Below are 17,500 nucleotides of genomic sequence, written 5' to 3' on the forward strand. Positions count from 1 at the left end.
TGTGGGTAATTTGGTTGATAAGAGCCTGTCCTATTCTCCATTAAACTTCATGCCTATGCCATTTCAGCCCTGTTTTCCTCCTGTCTTTGTTTCTTGCCCCACTCTGTTTCTCAAGGGACTGATTCACATCAGGCCTCCCAGGAGACAACCTACTCCTCCATGGGACCTCAATTCAGTTCTGGAAAAACTGACGCTGTCTACTTTTGAACAAGTGTCTTCTGCTGACTTTCCAAGTTTCTAACTTAAAAAACTGCTCTTTTGCTTGCAGTCACTTGTGCTAGAAGAGACCCTGAGCAGCAGGCTCTCATGGCAGTGGAACCCTTCCTCCTCTTCCATCAGTCTCCCTTAGGACTAACCCTTCATTTTATGCCCAAGGTGGTAACAGACATGCATCTCTAAATCGAGCTATACACCTGCCTACCTTAAGTCTCCTTTCATGTTGTGGAAAAATAATAGAACCAGATTTCAACATAAATATATTGGAAATGGATCTGTTACCACCTGTAACATGAAGTTGTATAACAATATATAATAGCTGTGAATGAAAAATTGTGTTGTGATATAATTTGTATAGATTTAACTTCAGCATTTGACAGGGCCATACACAAAGCACTGCATCAATACCTAGCTGTTCTAATTTATTGTACTGTTAAGATGGATAGCTGCATGGCTTAAAATAGGACATGACAAGTATCATACTGCAGCCCGACAGGTGAAATACTTTTGTTACAGTTGGGGGGTCCCATAGGGCTCTGTCCTAGGCCCTTACTTGTTTAGATTGCATCTTTCATACTTGACATTTTCATCTGAGGTGTTAAGTCTATATGCAGATGACCTGAAATTGGGTAAACTGATTACGTGTGTTACAAATAAGGCCTGTCTGCAAAATAACTTGACTAAATTGACCATTTGGGCACAGGAGAAATATTATTCTGATTAAAGGCATCAAAAACCAAGCATATGAGGTTTGGGAGACATAAATTGAAAGGAGAGTATTTAATACAGCACACAGTGATTGAAACGGTAGACTCGTTTAAGGACTTGGATGTATGGGTAGATCCAGCTATGAAGTTTTCTAATCATATCAACCAAGTGATTAATGATGGTTTAGATGTTTTAGAACAGCCTGGAAATTTATTATGGAAACAAGTTTTCTGGTGTATTGTCAAGCTAGACGGGCATTAATGCTTGTGCTTGAAATGGTTGTATGCATCTTCCCTCCCAATCCACAAAACCAGAGGCAAAGAGTTCTTCATTCCTTGGATGTACATAGGCAGCTCTCTTACTGCCTTGACAGAACTAAGACTTGATAAAATCATACCAAGTCTTTGTGGCCTGTGTCACCAGTTTTGAAGGAAAACCACTTTCCAAATTGTCTCCAAATGGATCTCTCACTGTATCTCATTTTGCTGCAGCCATCGTCGTAAGAAGCTACCTGAGGCTGTTGGAACCCTCTTGTGTTAGGGCTATTGTTACCTTTCCTGCTTTTCTAAATGGAGTCCCTATCAAGTACATTCTGGAAGCTGCTATCTGATCATTTATGCATTTTTTCACCAAACATTGCCACTTACCAGCCTTTTCCAGATGCAGAGCAGAATTTGCCACTACCTTTCTGCAGCATATCTTGTCCTCTTCCTAATCTACCTTCCACCCTCCTCTTCAGCTTTGGGAGTCATCCCACAAGTCAGGACTGCAACACTGAAATGCAAAGAACATAGTACAGTTGTGTGCATCTTGGATGGGCTCCTAACTTCAGGGGGGCAAGAAAAAACTGAAATCATGACTTATGCTGTCTCCTTATGATTTCAGTTTTTTCTTGCCCCTCTCAGGAGCCCATCCAAGATGGGTCCTAAAGTAACAGGGGCCGAGACGGAGAAACTAAAGGGAAGAGGCAAAAAGGAGGGTCCCCTTAGCTTGATAAGAAGTTTGTACCAGTCTACCATGTAGGCTAAGGAGAGAAAAGAAGCCTGCAGCAGTCAATACCCTGTAACATCTACGTTTAGTTTAAGTGCACACAACTGTACTATGTTCTTTGCATGTCAGTGTTGCAGCCAGACTACCATGGGAAAGTAATAAAAAAAAAAAAAAAAAAACCTCCCTCCTACAACAGGCATTCTGAAATTGGTCAGGGTGTCTGCCAGCTGTTGTAGGAGAGAGAGATGTTTATTTTTTTTCCCTGGTAGTCTGGCCAGCCAAGGAATTTCACTGCAGGAATTCTGTAAATCAGGACTGCAACAGTCAGTACACTCTTAACATCAATGAGTGTGTTAAGTGTCCACAGCTGTACTTTCCCATTATTTCACCTAATCAGAGTAAGCAGCAGCAGCAGCAGATGTTTCAAAGTTGCTGGACAAGTCATCTCCGAAGACCAGCTGGAATCTAGAGTCTATTTAAGGTTCTTTTTAGTGCCACAAAAATCAGGAGACTTGAGACCAAGATCCTGGCAATTTGAATCCGTTTCTAAAACGGACGAAATTCTGGATGGTCATCCTACAGTTAATTATTCTGCTCAGGAAGGACCATTAGATGTGCACTATAGATCCCCAGAATGCCTTCTGTTCTGTAAAGATCTAGAGGAAATCCTGAAGGTTTCTTCATTTCCAGCTGGGAGTCCATTGTCAATTACCAATTTAGGGTGCTGCCTTTCAGTCTTACCCCCCCCCCCCCCCCCATTTGTTAACTAAGGTAATGGCAATGGTGACAGACTATCTCAGGCTACAGGGGATACAAATATTCCTGTGTCTAGACATTTGGCTTCTGTTACCTCCAGGGATTTACTTCTAACTTGTCACTCATTCCTGTTACAGTTGTCTTTTCACCTGGGCATGTCTGTGAACACCAACAAAGGCAAGCAGTCTCCTACTCAGTCCATAGCATTCATAGGTTGCCACGTAGCCACTCAGTGTCAGAGATCAAAACTCCCATCAATGCAAGTCAGATCTGTTAGTGCAGTAGCTCTCCAGGTGATAAATTATTCCAGACCCCAGTCTCAACTACTGTTACACCTCCTAGGACTAATGGCTTCCTCTGTCATGATGGTTTCTCCAGCCATATACCACAAGAGCATTTTACACTGGATGCTAGCTGTACAGTGTTCTAAAACTTCACCCGCCCTTCATTACAGAGGGCAAATCATGCAGGTCTGCAGGGACCAGTTTGTGGTGTATTTAATCAGGTTCTTGTTACTCAGGGCAGACTATTCCATCCTCCATTACCTATAGCCACCATGACCATGGATGCTTCCCTTCTTGGGTGGGGCATTTTGAAGGGAGAACAGTCCAAAGAACATGGACCGCAACAGATCCAGCCTTCACATCAGTGTCTTGAAGAGTAGTCCTCCTTACATTGCAGGCATTTCAGGACCACCTTCGCAAGGATGTGATTGCCACACACTTCAACAGCTTGTCAGTGGTTTGGTACATCAGCAGTCAAGGTGGATACCTTCTTTGCCGATTTAAGTCGTGAGAATCTGGCAGTGGTCAGTGTTTTTTTTAACCGTTTTCTCGCAGCAGTGCACACAGTTGGGACATGTAACTTTCTAGCAGACAAACTGAACAGAATTACATTACTGCCTCACAAGTGGTTTCTTAACCGTACAGTGGCAATGGAGATTTTCAGCCGCTGGAGCCAACCTTACTGCAAACTTTGGCTTCGTACATAAACCACAAATGCAGAAGTTAGTTTGCTCTCATCCCACCACATGGACAGTCCCCGAGAGATGCTGTAGTCTGTACTCTGTCCCCAGGTCTCCTTTACTCTTTTCCAACTATCCCCCTTATCACCAATTTAATTCAGAAAGTAATGGAGATGAGGGTAAATCTCATTGCCCCCTTCTGGCCTCTGCAGGTATTTTCTCTTCCTTTGGCCTCATGTAGTTGACCCCCATGGGGTCTGGATCCACTCCCATATCTCTCTTCCCAACCCTGTGTGCTACCTCTTTACCTAAAGATCCCAAATCTAACAGCATGGTTTCTCCATTTTTGACAGTTGCCAGAGACACCAGTCTTCCTTCCCTGGAAGTTGATATTCTATACGTCTCTCAGAGAAGTTTAACAAAACAAGACTTTTAAGGACAGATGGAAGCATTTTTCCATTTTGGCATCTTCTAACAGACTAGATCTGTATACATTTCATCTTCCAGCCATGAAAAGTTCCAAAATAAATTTGAAACTTTTTGAATGAAGTTATTCCCCTGTTAAAGTACAATTAGCAACAGTTTCAGACTTCCACAAAGGTTTGAGTATTGATTCCATTGCTTCACTTATGCTGTCCAAAGCCTTTTTGAGAGGTGCCTTTCTACTGAGGCCCCCAGTTTGTGACCCTGTTCCCACTGGTATGTTACCATTTTACTTCAGTTTTTAACCCAAAAACCATTTGAACAGTCTGCTTCCACAAACATGAAATTTCTGCTATGGATGACTATTTTTCTGTTTGCTATTACATCTGTCAAATGAGTGTCAGAACTTTCATGTACACTCTTCCTTGTCTTTCATAAGGGCAGAGTATCTTGGAGAACAAGTACTACTTTCTTTCCTAAAGAGACTTCTGTATCTAACTTCAACCTACAAACTAATCTGCCAATTTTCTTTCCAGATTTTGATGGTAAAGAACGTATGCTGCACACACAAGATGTGCACAGACAGGTTAGTTTATATCTCCATCGTACTAAGACTTTTACAAAGTCAGATCATTTGTTTATATTTTTTATCCAAAAAAGGGGCAATCAGTGTCTAAAGTAATCCAAGATGGTTTGTAAATGATTTTGTTTGTATATGATTCACAAGATATGCGTGTACATTCAAAGCCCAAGGCGCAAGAGCTATGGCAACCTCAACAGCTTTTCCTCAACGAGTACCTGTCAGTGACATGTGCAGCAGCAACTTGGTCCTCTTCTCGTACTTGGTATCTCATTACAAGTTGGATGTGCAGTCCAGACCCTGAACATGTTTCAGCTCTGCCATACTCAGGAATATCACAGAAAGAATGCTCTGATTTGTAAATTGAACCAAAAAGTCTTTTAATGTACACATTAAAATAACATACAGTGATGACTGTTTTTGTGTCCTGAAATTGAAACCTTCACCACAATTTCCCTGTGAACTAAAGCCTTTTTAAATATGCAACAAATAGATTAATGGATAAATTGGTCATGTGACACCTCCACGTAGAACAATTTTACATCAACAGTGGCTAATATAAGCACATTAACAAGTTTTTGAAGCATGAAAAAGAATTCCATGTCTAAATGATGTTTATGTTCTTCTTTCACTGTTGCAGTCAATACATTTGGGTTATCTGCTTGCAGGTAGCCCTCAGTCGGCCTGATTAACGTAGTCGTGGGTCCTGCGTCAGTTGCTGTCCCTTCCATGACAGGCCGTCAGGGGTACAAAACATGCAGCCGATGCCATCTTTCTTGCCGTGCCGGAAGCAGAAGCAGTTCGCAAGTGCCTGTCGGCAGACTCCTGAAATTTTCGTTTTTTGAGTTTCAGAACTTAAGTCTTCAACTAAAGCTAAGTACCCGTTGGGGAAACTTTTTCTTGCTCCTTACCGATGTCCGTAAAGTTAATAATTGCATTACTTGTGGAAAGCAAATATCTCAAAGATTTTAATTCATACTGTATTCCTTGCCTAGGCCCTGACCACGATGTACCTCGCTGTCGGTTTTGTGCTATATTTAATCAGCACACTATCAGTCGACGTTGCATTTTTGCCTCTAAATATTTTGGTTCTCTGTTTAATTATCCAGAAATGTCATTGGTTAACCATCTGACTACCAGGATTCCGGAAAAATGCACAGATAAAGACAGAGACAGGCTGCCCTGGTCCAAAACTGTCGACGACACTTCTAAGCCAGTCGCCAGTTCGTTGGTACTCGGTGAGGCGCTTTCACAGCCCCTGATACCCGCTACTTCTGATTCGCAGGCCTCTACTGAGACCCATTCAGAGTCCGGTATGCCGCGAGATGTTTCAACTATGGAACCCGTGGATGTCTCCACCTTGGATGGGTCCGGAGCCGCTGTGCAGGCACCAGCTTCTGAGGGTGTATTCAGGCCAACGGACTTGCATATTAAACTGACACATCCTTATTTACTTAGGCCTAAAATCTCGATTTATGCCTAAAAAAATGACGCCCAGGCCACATGTTCAGGCCTCTATGCCTAAAAAACAAGTGATAAGAATGGCTGAAGATCTAATGACTTTAATAGGAGGTAGCCAACCCCCCCTCTAAGAAACCTAGGGGGTAACCAACCCTCCCCCCCTCTAAGAGGCCTAGGACTGAAGTTGATTATGAATCTTCTGATCAGGATTCTGTTTTTTCTGATTCTTCTGATCTGGATTTGCCCTTCTTCCCCTCCTGAGGATTTTTCTTTTGGGGAAACCTTACATATTCAAAGGGAGCGTTTCCACTGGGAAAGCCAGGATTTTTCTGAAGAAATAGGCTTAGGGAATTTTTTCTACTTCAGCATAGGCCTTTAGCTATTCCTCCTGTACTAGACGTTGTTGATGATGCTTTTTTGGAATCTAGTTCAGCTCCTGCTCCCAGAAAACCTGACAGATGCTAGTGTCCCTGAATCCTGCAGGTTCCTTTTTAAAAATCCTATTGCAGATCCAGAGACTATTTCACAGGGGCCCAAGGGCATTAAGGCTTCTACTGCTAAAAAACTTATAGAAAAAAAACTTATAGATTCATACTAGGCTAACTGCCCTTGTGAGCCATTTTAAGCCTAGCCAGTTATCCCTTGTGAGATTCAAACCCCATACCTTGTGTTTGTAAGGCAAACACTTTAACCATTAGGCCACCCTCCCAACCCTAAAAATCCTACCTCTTCTGATAGAGACTCTAGGGTGCTGGATAGATGGGTTAAGAAGGTTTACACTTGTGCAACCTTGGCCATTGGCACTTTAAACTGCCAGTTTCATATGTTAAAGCATCAGCAATATGTTATTGGACTGCTTAAACAGAAAATGATGTTGAGTCCTGACTGTGTGAAAAGCAAAGATTTAGAGGATTTAATGTATTCTGCTAAACAAGTTGGAAATCCATACTTTGCAATGTGGTTTTGATTCATTAGAGGCCTCTTGCAGGGCTGCTGTTACTGGGTCTGTGCTCAGAAGGCATGCTTGGCTCAAGGAGCAATCTTTGTCTGATCTTGTTAAAGCTAAATTGTTGGATGCTCCTTTAAATCAGGAGCACCTATTTGGCAACAAGACTGAGGAAGTTCGTAAAAAGATGGAAGATAAAGCTAAATCTTTGCAAACTGTTAAAGATTTTTTGCAAGTTCAGCCCCCTAGATTTAGTAGGCACTGACCCACTAGATTTAGTAGGCACTGGCCCTCTAAGAGTTGGTCCTTTCCAACCCCTTCCAGGTCTTCTCAAGCCAAGCCCAGACACAGCAAAAACTCCAGATTTCAGTCCCAGGAGACATACAGAACTAAGCAGTGGGGACCTCCACTTCCAAATATGGGAATAAGACTCCCCCTATGGTAAACTCTTAATGACTTCCTTTTAAAATTTCCAAGCACTTATCAACTGACTACCCCTTTGGGGGGAAATATTACTCTTCATGCAAAGATTTGGGAACTCATTACCCAGGACAAATGGGTTTTAAATATAGTGTCCCAGGGATACATATTTCACTTCCATGCATTGCCAACACCAAGCTGGTGGCCAGACATACCCCCAAATCAGTGGGCAGAGGCCCAAAACAAGTACTTCCCCTCTTAAGCATGGGGGCTATTCAGCTGGTACCAGAAGAGGAAAAGGGTCAAGGTTTGTACTAGAGACTTTTCTTGGTACCCAGAAAAGACCATTCATGGTGTCCTATCCTGGACCTGTCCACTCAACATCTATTTGGAGATTGCAAAATTCAAGATGCTGACTCTTCACCAATTAATTCCTATGCTAGGCAAAGATGCCTGGTTGGCAACACTAGATTTAAAAGAAGCATACCTGCACATCCCAATCAGGGAATCTTGCAGAAGATCACTAAGTTTCAAAGCAGGCTGTAGGCACCATCAGTTCTCTGCACTGCCCTTTGGCTTATCTACTGCACCCAGGGTATTCACAAAGTGCCTAGCTCCAGTTATTGCATTTTGCAGGCAAAGAAATATTCAAATATACCCAGACCTGGATGATTGTCTAATTCAGGCAGAAAGCCATGACATACTTTTGTATTATCTGGCCTTTGTGCAAAGGGTTCTAACTTGTCTAGGGTACACCATAAACAAAAAGAAATCACATCTGGTACCTTGTCAACAAATTATATTCCTGGGAGCAAGCTTAATTACAACTTCCCAGATGGCTTACCTGATGCCAGAGAAACAAATACATTTAACAACCTACTTCAAACAAAGACCCTGCCATCTGCAAGACAAATACTGCAAGCCTTGGGGTTCATGGCCTTCTGCATTCTTCTAATTCCATATGCAAGACTGCATATGAGGAAACTACAGTGGTATCTAAAAAGCCTATGGTCAACATTCTCAGGATCTAGAAGCAATGATTCCTTATCATACCTTGCCTACGTCTAGAGTTCCTTTGGTGGGCAGAGGCCTGCCACCAAAACAAGGGACTACCTTTCACACCACCCCCTGCCGCCCAAACCCTAATAACAGATGCATCAGACTATGCATGGGGGGCTCACCTGGCAGGTTAGTGCATTCAGGGCAAATGGAACCCAAGTCAAATGCACTTGCATATCAATCAAAAAGAAATGTTAGCTGTACAGAATGCTCACACAGCCTTCAAGGACCACATTCTTCCAGGACAAATAATGGGAAAGATGGACAACACTACTGTTATTTGGTACATAAACAAGCAGGGGGGTGCACATTGTTACCCTCCTCTGCAGACTAGCCATGACATTGAGGAACACCGCCTTGAGTTACCAAGTGCACCTACAAGCTCAATTCCTGCCAGGAAAATTAAATACACTGACAGATGGACTAAGCAGAAACGTCATGGACCCACACGAGTGGAAACGGGAACCAAGGATTTTCAACATGTTGACAAGTAAATGGGGGAGCCCAGATATAGACCTGTTTGCCTCTCCCCAGAACTACCAGGTGGGCAAATTTTGCACAAGAGCTCCCCACAAACAAGCCTGGAAAGTGGATGCTCTGTCCTTCAGCTGTAAAAACCTATCAGTCTATGCCTTCCCCCCTCTGCCTCTGCTCTCCAAAGTACTACTAAAAATCAAACAGGACAAACCAAGGATGATTTTGATTGCTGCAGACTGGCCACGCCAGCACTGGTACCCCCTCCTGCGCAATGTGTCACTGTTATCTCCATGGCACCTGTCTCAGACTCCTTCCCTGCTGTCTCAGCAGGAGAACCAGATTCTGCACCCTCAGCTTCTAACACTGAATCTTGCAGCCTGGCTAATTACATAATCTCTCCTTTACCATCCCTCAGTAAACCTGTAATGGATATCATTTTAGAGGCAAGGAGGCCTAGTACTAGAAAATCTTGTGCTGAAAAATGGAAAAGATTATGTACCTGGAACCAGTCTCAAGGGATGAGCACAGCAGCGCCCAATTTACCTCAGATTTTACAATACTTAACTGAGATGCTTCACAAGGGCCTGTCTTTTTCTTCCATTAAAATCCACACGTCAACCATTTCAGCTCATAACACAGAACCTCCCCTCTTCTCTCATCCACTGCTCAGGCAGTTCCTCAGAGGGGCCAAAAATTTGAGACCACCCAGGAGAGCTCCAACCCCAACCTGGGACCTTAACTTTGTCTTGGAGAAACTCACTCATTTCGAGCCAGCTGCTACTGCAGACTTAACATTTCTTTGTTGGAAAACAGCTTTCCTTTTAGCAATCACTTCAGCTAGAAGGTTATCTCAATCACAGGCCTTTATGGCGGTGGAGCCTTTCATAATCTTTCATGCGGACAGGGTGTCCCTCAGAAGAGGAGCTGGACACTGTAGAGTCAATACCGAAAAGACCGGGTTAGATTTTTAGCTCCCCTTAATGACCGTACACACTGGAGCAACGGAGTCTCAGTTGATGCCATGTTTGTGGCTGTAGCTACAGAAAAGGAAGTGGAAGAACAGAGTTTTTCTTTAAATCCCCTTAATAGAGAGTCTAAAGATTTGTACAGATTTGGGAAGCATCTGTACGTTTCAGCAGCCTTTGCCCTCAGGTCTATCTGGCGCATTTTATCGGGTTACAAAGAGATTTGACTAAGGAGCTTGCCAAATATTTGAGTCCACGCAGTTGACTATCCTACCGTCTGTTTCAGACACGTCCATGAGGTTCATCTCCCATGTTGTGGAAGGCACCTCACAGGCTGTGGGTTCAGGCATAGCCATCAGAAGTTGTCTGGATGCACATATGTGATTTTGTGGAGCCCTTTAAGTCTTCATTTCTCATTGCGCCTTTAGCTGGATCTTTTGTTTTCCCCAATGTTAGACAAAAACTCCAAATGTGAACAAGAGGGAAAGACCCTGTCTGCCACGGGTATACCTTTTTCTACCTCTTAAATTTCTCTAGGAATCGGTGAAGTGGTAGAAAATTGTGATTTGGCAACTCCCAGGGTCTTTTTCCAAAGTCACGCAGAGATAGTTCCCCCCAGGGTGTTTTTCCAAAGTCATGCAGAGATAGTTCCCCCCCAGGGGTAGATGGGGGGGGGGACTCTAATGGAAAACTCCATTCTCTGTAGAGGTGGCCTGCAGAGCTAGGATTTCAGGGATTCTTTCTTAAATAAGCTCCATCAGCACTTATGAAAGCTGTCCCAACTGTTCCCCCTTTGGAGGCAGTTGGGGGATGTCTCTCTGGCTATTGAGTACAAAAGATTTATAGGGGCAGAGAATCTTATCCAGAGGTTATATCCTACCATTTTCTTTATCTCCTCCCAGCAATGTGGGAAAAAAAAAACCTGATGTTCCACCCAGTCAGAGGGAAGCAGCATCTCTAGAAGTAAAAAAGCTGCTAAAACGTCATCCAAGAGGTCCCCCAGACCAGAAAGTGTTGAATTTGCCTAAGGTTGTTCTTGGTGTCAAAAGACGGGATTTGAGACCCATTTTGGATCTCTGCAAATTATTTCTAATTAAATTATTGCTAATTAAATCTGTTCGTACAGTGTTCAAAGTTTCAAATGATCATGGTTCAGTCCATTTTGCCTCTTCTGCAAAAGAATGATTGGCTGTGTTGAGTGCTACCCATGCTGAAGATCTATCACATCCAAATGAACAGGTGTTTCAGAAAATACCTGTGCTTCTGACTGGGGGCCAGTCATTAGTTCAGTGAACTGTCCTTTAGTCTTGCCACAGCCCCCAGTGTGTTTACCCTAATGCATGGCAGTGGTAGCAGCGCATTTGAGACTGCTGGTATTCGGCGTTTCCATGTCTAGATGACAGTCTCTTAGCTGTCCCAACCAGGCGTAGACTTCTACAGGCAAGGGACCACTTGCTCCACTTGTGTGCTAACCTAGGTATCCCTGTCAATTACAACAAATCTCTTCTTGTAGCTAAGCAGAGCCTGGAGTTTATAGGTGCCCATCTGGACATGGTCACTGAGAGAGCTTATCTAACCTGTACTCGAATACAGACACTGAGGTCCCAGGTCAGAAAAGTGATTGAAAGTTCATCTTTGTTGGCCCAATTAGTCTTGCAACCCTGGGATCAGTTGCAGCAGCTGTCACTCACATTCTTCTGGCTAGATTCCAAATGCGAGTTCTTCAGTGGACACTTTCAACCCAGTGATCCATTCTTCTACATCCATTTAAAATTCCAGTGAAGATTTCTCATGCATGCAAAAAATAACTTCTTTGGATTCATTCGAACAAGCTGCACAAAGGCTGCCTGTTCTTCCCCTGCCCATAGCCACAGTGACCACAGATGCTTCCCATTTGGGGGCACTATTTGGGAAGGCCAGTCTTGGTGCGTAGCCACCCTGTGGAGGCCAAGGTGCATATCAGTATACTAGAAATGAGCAATCCTAGTGTTGCAAGTATTTCAAGACATTCTCCCATCTGGGACAATTACCATTCCGATGGACAATATTTCAGTGGTCTGGAAGATGGAACAAACAAGGGGGATCCAGATCTTACCCTCTTTGTCAAGAAGCAATGAGAGAGTGACAGTGGGTGTTTCTTCTGGTAGCTTTCCAATAGCAATGCACATTCCAGAGTGATCCGTCAAGAATGCAGACAAAGTAAGCAGGTCCATTCTGATGTTTCACTAGTGGTCTGTTGATGTCAAGTGGTGAAAAGAAATTTCTATCAATGGGGATAGCCTTGCTGAAACTTATTTGCTTCCACCCCCTCAACAAGTGCACCAGGTTCTTTGCCCTCATTTCTCCAATGGAGGAGTTGCCGAGCAGTGCTCTAGTCCAAATTGGCCCTCTAGTCTTCTTTATGCTTGCCTTCCATTACCTCTCCTTCCCAAATTTCCACAGAAAGCATTCTGGATGAATGTCACAGTTGTCCTCATTGCACCCTTCAGGCCTCACCAGATCTGGTTCCCCTTCCTCTGGCCTCAGTCTACATCCTCCCTGGATACTGGGTTCCACTCCAGACCTCCCATCTCACCCAACAGGGCTGACTCATCTGACTTAACAGCCACCTCAAACTGACTGCACGATTTTTCCAGTTCCATTAAGTGTTGCAGTCCAGGTTCTCCTCCCAGGTACATCAGGTCTTTTCCATTTACTTTTGTTAACTTCTAGTAGAGGCTTTTTGAGAAGATATTTGTTTTCAGGGCCCTTGGCAGAGATCTGGACCTTTTTTAAGCACCATCTACATCTCAGTATTTAGCTTCAATTTTCATTGGATGTGCGATTTCAAATTTAAAGTACAGTTGGCTGCCATTTCTAATTTCCACTTTGAAAGTAATTGTACCATAGTTTTTTCTAAACTGTGTAAAACCATTCACAAAGGAGACTTTTACTTGGACCTCCCTCTTTAAAGGATCCTGCTCATTGTGATTTAACAGGCATGCTTCAGGCCTTGACATAAGCTCATTTCAAGCCTTTGGCCAAAACAGAAGTAATTTTTTTCTCAAAACCATAGATCTGAAGTAGTAAACTTAATTTGTGCATCAACCTATGGGTCTTCGGATACATATCAGATCCGAGCCGGCAGTTTCCAACAGCATAGATCTGAGCTCCAAGCTCCTCCCCTACCCATAATCCCCTGCCAACCCTACCTGACCTCAGATGTAGTTTGCTGCGGTTTCATCCAGCAGCTCGATCACGGAGTTCCAGGCTTTAGCGTTTTTTGTGAAAATTTTTTTTACTGTTTTTCTCCTTTTTTTCTATAATCTTTAGTGTGCGTGTGTTGTGTACAGGTCCCTCATAATTTTTAAACCAGTCTGTTAATTTTCTTGATAGTTTTCCTTCCCCACCCTTGTTAGTGCGTTAGGGAGTGTGGTGTGTGTTGGAGCCTAGCGTGTGTGTTTCTTTTCAGTATGTTGGAGGCCGCAAAAGCTGTTTTCTCCAAGTGTACCAAGTGTGGTCATAAGCTATCCCCGGCAGATGGCCACTGTCTGTGCATGTTGTGCCTTGGGGTTGGACACCTGTCTTAACCCCAGGGCACTTAAGGACTGGAAGGCTAAGCTGATTCTGGCGGGACTGCTGCCCCCGGACTCTGCTTCGGCCTCCGGTCCCACGGTGGCTCCTGCCGTGGCTGTGGCTACTGCCACTCCTGCCTCCCTTCCCCTGGCCGGGACTCAACCTCCCGCTTCGGGCCAGGAGGATAGGGAGTCCAGGAAAGAGAAGCGGAAGGAGAAGCACCGAGGCCTCTTCATCGGCCCTGTCGGCTAAGCGGTCTTATCCCTCCAGGACTTCCGAGCCTCACCCCCCCCCCCCGGCTCTGGAGGAGGAGGCCCGGCCCCCTTAAGGTCATCGAGGCGGCACTCCCGTCCTGCCTCGGCCTCATCCAGATCCACCCGAAGCCTGACTGACGCAGACTTGGACCGCATGATGAGAAGATTCCTCCTAGGCCCAGCTGCAGATGGGAGTGCTCCTGCCTGGAGCTCGACCCCGTTTTTTGCCCCGATTGCTCCTTCTCCAACCAACTTCCTGGGTTCGGAGTCTTCTGAGCCGGGTAGCGTCAGCGCTGGGGGGTGTCGGCGCCGACAGTATCGGGTACTTCGGCGCTGACAATGCCCTAGAGTTTGTCGGGTCCCTTTTCTTCAGATCTGAACTCTGAGCTGCGAGCTGAGCTTCGGATCCGAGGGTTTCAGTGTGCCTTCAGCTCCTCCCATGTCGGAGCATACTGGACCTTCGGATCCGACCGCATCGGCCCCGATCCGCCAGTTGGATCCGAGGGAGGGTCTGCTCTCTGATACCAGAGAGAACGGCTCTCCTTCAGCATTTGACGTAGTGGAGAGGGTCCTGTCGAGAGATTCCAGACCCGCCGGCCTTGGCTACGGCTCCACCCTGCACTCCATTTCAGGTGGGTCCGACTTCCGTCAGACGTCCCAGGTTGTTCTGTTGGAACATGATGTTGCTGGTGAGGTCTCCTCGGACAGCCCCTCCGAGGAGGTTCCTCACAAGCGCAAGAGGAGGCACTTGGACTCCCCTAAGTCCTTGACAGAGGACACAGATTTGGAGGAAGGGGAAGGTTCCCCAAGATCACCCCCTGAGGACATCTCATTTGGAGACATCATGGAGATGCTCAGGATTGGGGGGGGGGTTTGCCCCAAAGCCTACCTCTGACGAATCTGTGTTCCTGGAGGCGTTTGAAGCAGGCCTGTCTACCTCTTGGGTGTCCCCTCCAGCTGACCCCCTGGTAGATCTGATTACTACCAGAGCGTGGAAGGAGCCGGACACTGTGGAGCCAGTCCCAAAAAGGCCTGATAAAATACTCTGTCCACCCTTTGACAGGTCACACTGGAGTAAGGGAACCCCTGTAGATGCCATGTTGGTGGTGGCGCCCATTAAAAGGTAATTAGCCCAGGAGAGTCCCTTGGTCCATCCTCCAGACAAGGAGTCTCGGTCGATGGATCGCTTAGGGAAGCGGGTTTTTAGTTCAGCTACCTTCTCAGTGAGGTCCCTGAACTACATGGCACATGTCGTACGACTACAGCGAGATCTTATCAAAGAGTACACGGCGTCGCCCCCGGAGTCCATGTCGGCTGAGGACAAACAGTTGTACTGTTCTCGAATGGCCACTCTTAGGTCTATTTCGAACACCTCTATGCGGCTATTGTCCCACACCATGGAAGGGGCCGCTAGAGCTAGCGGAGCAGGCGACGTTATGAGGCGACAGGCCTGGCTCCACCACTGTGATTTCACGGAACCCTTTAAGGCGTCTTTCGCTAATGCCCCTTTCGATGGTTCTGCCCCCTTGGGAAAACCGTACATGATACCTTGGTCCAGAGCGAGAAGGATGGGAAGAAGTCTGCCGTTGGAGTCTGCTTCTCTGCTCCCCAGAGGTCCTTTTCCAAGAACCAAAAGGGACAGAAGATGATGTGGTTTCGGAAGTCGCAACAGCCCCGTTTCGCTCTGGACCCCCAGTCCTCCTGCTGCAGAGGAGGACAGGGTGGACGCCGCCCTAGAGGCAGAGGGGGCCCAAAGAACTTTGGGTCCAGAGAACCGTTCTTTGACTGGCCCACGCAACAGCCCTGAAGTGTTACCCGACTGCTCCCCTCTGGAGGCAGTCGGGGGGGGGGGCACTTCTCGAGGCACCTAGCAGCTTGGGAGTCCATCATGACTGACCACTGGGTGCTTCGCATCATATCCATAGGTTACCAGATCCCATTCTCTCATTTCCCTTGCAATCCCAGACACCTCCCCGACGTCCCACCTGAGCAGAGGGAGGCCGCAGCTGCGGAAAGCCAGCGGCTGCTAGAAAAAACAGCCATCCAGCATGTCTCCCCAGACCAGCATGGATTAGGCTTTTACTCCAGGTACTTCTTGGTGCCAAAAAAGACTGGGGACTTCAGACCGATCCTCAACCTATCCCCCTTAAACCTGTCCGTAACCAAGGAAAAGTTTCGGATGGTCACGCTTCAATCCATTCTCCCCCTCCTGCAGGAGACGAATGACTGGATGTGCTCTATAGACCTCTAAAAGATGCGTACTACCACATTTTGATGGACAGACTATCCAGGAGGTTTCTCCGCTTCCGGCTAGGAGCCAGCCATTACAAATTCAGGGCCCTTCCCTTTGGTCTCACCACAGCCCCCAGGGTGTTCACCAAAGTTCTGTCGGTGACAGCGGCCCACCTGCGACTGCAGGGCATTCAGGTTTTCCCATACCTGGACGACTGGCTCCTGACCGCCCCCACAAGGCATCTACTCTGCGCAGCCAGAAACTCCTTTCTTCACCTAGTGACCTGGCTGGGGATTACGATCAACAGAGAAATCTTCCCTTTCTCCAACTCAAACCATAGATTTCATCGGAGCCAGGTTGGACCAAACAGACGTCTAGCCTTCTTAACTCCAGGCAGAGTGCGGACTTTGACTCCATGTGCGGGCCATCCTCCTTACCCCGGGCACCCCCGTCGGAATTGGTCCTGAGGGCTTTGGGTTCGATGGCAGCCACCATCAACCTATTGCCGATGGCGTGCCTGAGCATGAGAGTCCTGCAATGGACTCTCCAAGTTCAATAGTCTTTTCTGCAATTCCCCCTGTACCACCCTATTCCCCTAAGCAGGGTTTGCAGGAAGGCCCTCTTAAGGTGGCTCCAATCTCCGGACCTCCAGATGGGGTGCCTCTTTTCTATGCCCCCTCCCCTAACCACGGACGCCTCTTGTCTCGGGTGGTGGTGGCGGGGGCATTGTGCGGGCAGGACCGTCCAAGGCACGTGGAACAGCGCGGAGACCTCTCTGCATATCAGTGTCCTAGAGATGAGGGCGGTGCTTTTGGCGTTGCAAGCACTACAGAGCCTTCTTCCCCGTAGGAATGATTGCAATCCAGACGGACAACATGGCAGTGGTCTGGTACATCAACAAACAGGGGGAACCAGGTCTTATCCCCTTTGTCGAGAGGCCATGAGTGTGTGGGAATGGGCAATTTCCACCAACCGCTTTCTCACAGCGACGCACATTCTGGGACGGTCCAACATTTTAGCAGACAAGTTGAGTTGCCACATCCTCTTGCCGTACGAGTGGTCTCTGAACCCAGAAGTAGCGAAGCAGATTTTCTCCACTTGGGGTCAACCTTGTTGCGATCTTTTCACCTCTCTTTCAAATGCGAAATGCATCGACTACTTCACTGTAATTCCCCCACCCGGGGAATGCCCACGAGATGCTCTGGTGCATGCTTGGCCCCCCGGTCTCCTTTATGCTTATCCTCCTCTTCCGCTGATGTTGAAGTTTCTACAGAAAGCCAGTCTGTTGCGGAACAAGATAATCCTCGTTGCCCTATTCTGGCCTCGCCAGGCTTGGTTCCCGTATCTTTGGTCTCACCTAGTGAATCCTCCCTGGATTCTGGATACCATTCCGGATCTCATATCCCATCCATTGGATTGTCCGACCCCGAACTTGGACAACCTCAAGCTCATGGCTTGGTTGATCCAGTTCCAAGTTTAGCTAGGACTCCTGG

The 17,500-nt window shown here is 46.3% G+C and overlaps 1 protein-coding gene and 1 long non-coding RNA gene across 8 annotated transcripts in view; both read left to right on the forward strand.

Moving 5' to 3' along the window:
• The window catches only part of LOC122811174, a 145,270-nt gene extending 140,123 nt beyond the window's left edge, over nucleotides 1-5,147 (forward strand). The window contains exon 3 of the long non-coding RNA XR_006366221.1: nucleotides 4,594-5,147. This is a non-coding gene — a long non-coding RNA (uncharacterized LOC122811174). The remainder of the gene's footprint in view (nucleotides 1-4,593) is intronic.
• The window catches only part of CAPRIN1 (cell cycle associated protein 1), a 2,078,829-nt gene that overhangs the window by 141,255 nt on the left and 1,920,074 nt on the right, over nucleotides 1-17,500 (forward strand). The gene's annotated exons all lie outside the window — the stretch shown is intronic.

The sequence above is a fragment of the Protopterus annectens genome, chromosome 9.part0 (genome assembly GCF_019279795.1).
Source record: "Protopterus annectens isolate FY-2018-M chromosome 9.part0, PAN1.0, whole genome shotgun sequence".
NCBI classification, from domain to species: domain Eukaryota; kingdom Metazoa; phylum Chordata; order Ceratodontiformes; family Protopteridae; genus Protopterus; species Protopterus annectens.